Source organism: Camelus dromedarius, chromosome X (assembly GCF_036321535.1).
Source record: "Camelus dromedarius isolate mCamDro1 chromosome X, mCamDro1.pat, whole genome shotgun sequence".
In the NCBI taxonomy this organism is placed as follows: Eukaryota; Metazoa; Chordata; class Mammalia; order Artiodactyla; family Camelidae; genus Camelus; species Camelus dromedarius.
In genome coordinates, this window is record NC_087472.1 from 61,408,818 (window position 1) to 61,411,877 (window position 3,060).

The following is a 3,060-nucleotide window of genomic DNA, read 5'->3' on the forward strand; positions in this document are numbered from 1 at the left end:
TTTTGGAAAAACAAGACAAAACCCTGTTTATGATTGTGTGGTAAAAGTCAATATTGTGTTTTCATGCACTTCGTCAGCAAAATTGTTATCCCCCAATGCTTGATTCATTCTTTGTTCATTCTAAGAATTAGTGCGTATTTGTGATTATTTCCACATTTTCAATTTAAACAAAAATATTTTCTGCATTTTCAATTGTATTTTCCAAGATAAAATCCCAATCAAACCCTTTCTCCTTTTCCCCCCACTCTACTGTGAAATATAAGTCCCCACTTTCAATGAACTCATTGTAAGTGGCCTTTTTCTAGCACCACTTATCCGAGAATAACAAGTACTTCATGTAGCCTCAGCCATCTCTTCATCCCATGATTGGCAAGCCTGGCTGCACATTAGAACCTCATGCGGAGTTTGTTAAACAATACTGAAGCTGGGACCCCAACCAAGACTAATTCAATTCGAATCTCTGCTGGTGGGACTAGAGTGGAAACTCCCCAGGTGATTTTGCTGCATGGCCAGGGTTGTGAGCCACTGCCGCCACCCCTCCTGCATATGCTGAGGCTGGAAGAGTCTGAGGCTACCTGCAGTTGGATGGACCTAAAGGGAGAGCACCAGGGCCTGGGCCCAGGGGGAAGGGGTCGCTCAGAGGAGCAGCTGTAGGGCAAAATCCAGGAGTCAAAGGGCAGCTGGTGATTGGTAGGGTCATTTCCTTGGTACAGTCACTGTGCCCTTGACTCCCTCAGCACTGTGAGTGTATAGCTGCCTTTAGTCCCTTACCTCTCTTTCTTATGCTCAAGACCAAGAGAGCCTGGCTCCCTCATGGATATGTGGTGAGAGAAAAAGTTGAATGTTATAGTAAGCATATGATGGTTGCTGATCACATGGCATCATGTTATCTTATGGATCAAAAACGTGTCTGTTTTTTTAAAAATTGAAGTATAGTTGATTTACAACGTGTTAGTTTCTTGTTTAGTTAGTGATAGTGATTCAGTTATACATATATATACACATATTCCTTTTCATATTCTTTTTCATTATAGGTTATTACAAGCTGTTGAATATAGTTCCTTGTGCTATACAGTAGGACTTTGTTGTTTATCTATTTTATACATAGTTATTAGTATCTGCTAATCCCAAATGCCTAATTTATCCCTCTCCACACCCGTTCTCCCCAGTAACCATAACTTTGTTTTCTATGTCTGTGAGTCTGCTTCTGTATTATAAATAAGTCCATTTGTGTCATTTTTTTAGATTCCACATATAAGGGATATCATATGATATTTGTCTTTCTCTTACTGCTGTATTCCCAACACCCAGCACAGTATTTGACTTAGAGTAATTGTTCAATAGGTTTGTTTTGAATAAATGAATGATTAAGTCAAATACAGGCAGAATGTAATAAGTACCGTGATTAAGGTACAAAGTGTTATAGAAGTACAGAAGAGGACAAGAGTTTTCACCTTGGGAGAGAAGGGATATGGAAGTCTTCATAGCATTGGAACTGGGCATTGAAAACTAGGTAAGACAGTGATAGGCAGAGATAGAGGGCATCCTGGGCAGAAGGAACTATGTGAGCAAAGGGTGAGAGGCGAGAAGGAGCAGAGCTCATTCAGTGAAACGTGGCTGGGATGGGGGTGCGTGACAGCCTGTGGGGAAGATCAGTCGGGCAGAACACAGAGAGCCTTGGAAGTCACACTAAGAAGTTTCCACTGGATTCTACAGGCAATGTGGAGCTATCTGATGTTTCCGATCCCGGATGCAATATGTACCCTTCAGGAAGATTAGCCATGTGCAGCTACAGACGGCAGCGGGTCTTTCAAAGGATATTTATGGAGTGTGTCTTAAGTGCAGAAGGGCACTGTGTTGGGCAAGGTGGATCAGAACTGGAGTAACTGAACGAGAGATGAGATGATAGATGTTATAGTAGTCCAGGCAAAGAGCTGCTGAGGGCTTGAAGCAGCTGAGTGGGAGGTGGGTGGAAAGGAGGGAAGAATTGAACACATATTCCACAGGGAGAACTGACAGACCTTGGTGACCGTTTTAGGTAGAAGTGAAGGAAATAGAAGAAAGACTTGGTGATCAATCACAATAATAACGATCAATATTTGACTGGCTCCTTTGTGCCAGGTGTTGTGCAAAGGGCTTTATGTCTATCATCTACTCTCCCAATAACCCTTTTGCTAGATGAGGACACTAAGGCTCAAAGAAGTCAAGGAACTCAGGCTAAGTCATACAAGTAGAAGATGGTAGTGCTAGACTTGGAACTCAGACACTCAGGCTCCAGAGACTGTGCCCTGACTTCCACGTTCTGTTGCTTTTGGGGGGAGTTGGGGGACTTGGGTTTTCCCAACAGAGGAATTCAGCAGCTCAGTGAGGACACCAGATCTCTTCCAATTTACCCTCTCCCCTCCCCCATGGAAGTGGGAAAATGGCAGTGGCATATGGTTCTGTCTGCTGCCTCTCCAGTTCTCCCTGAGTGCCTTCGGGCCTGGGGTGGGAAGATGGGCCCGGTGAGGCGGCGTAGAAGAGATGAGGCTGGAAGAGTAGAAGCAAAGGCTGAAACAAAGGTGGAAAACTGCTAATCTCCAGGCCACGTGGGGCCTGCAGTCACGTTTAGCCTACACAGAGGTATGTGCAGCTTTTTCAGACGTGAGCCAACATTTAGAAATGAAAGACTTCATAGAAAAATTCCAAGTCTTGATGTCCCTTGAAAAATGAGACAACCTGGGAACATTGGGCCCACATTCCCACAAGACAACCTTGGGCTGGAGCTGCCCGTCCAGACGCCTCTGTCCCTGTGCTTCTCACCAGCCTTGGTGTCTGCCCTCCAACCCCGCCCGGCTCACTTCCTTCACTCACTCTTTCTGCCTGATTCTCGCAGGAGGTTGAGTTTGGGCTTCCTTGTTGAGAATGGCCTACTACAGAGCTCCCCCTTTTGTTCTGAGACTTGAGCCAACAAGGGGCGGGGCACAGGGTCAGCATCCTTTGGTCCTACCTCCTCCCCAAGCCACAGACTTTTTCCTTGGGCCGCTCTTGACGCCGCAGAACAAAACCATGATAGGAGGG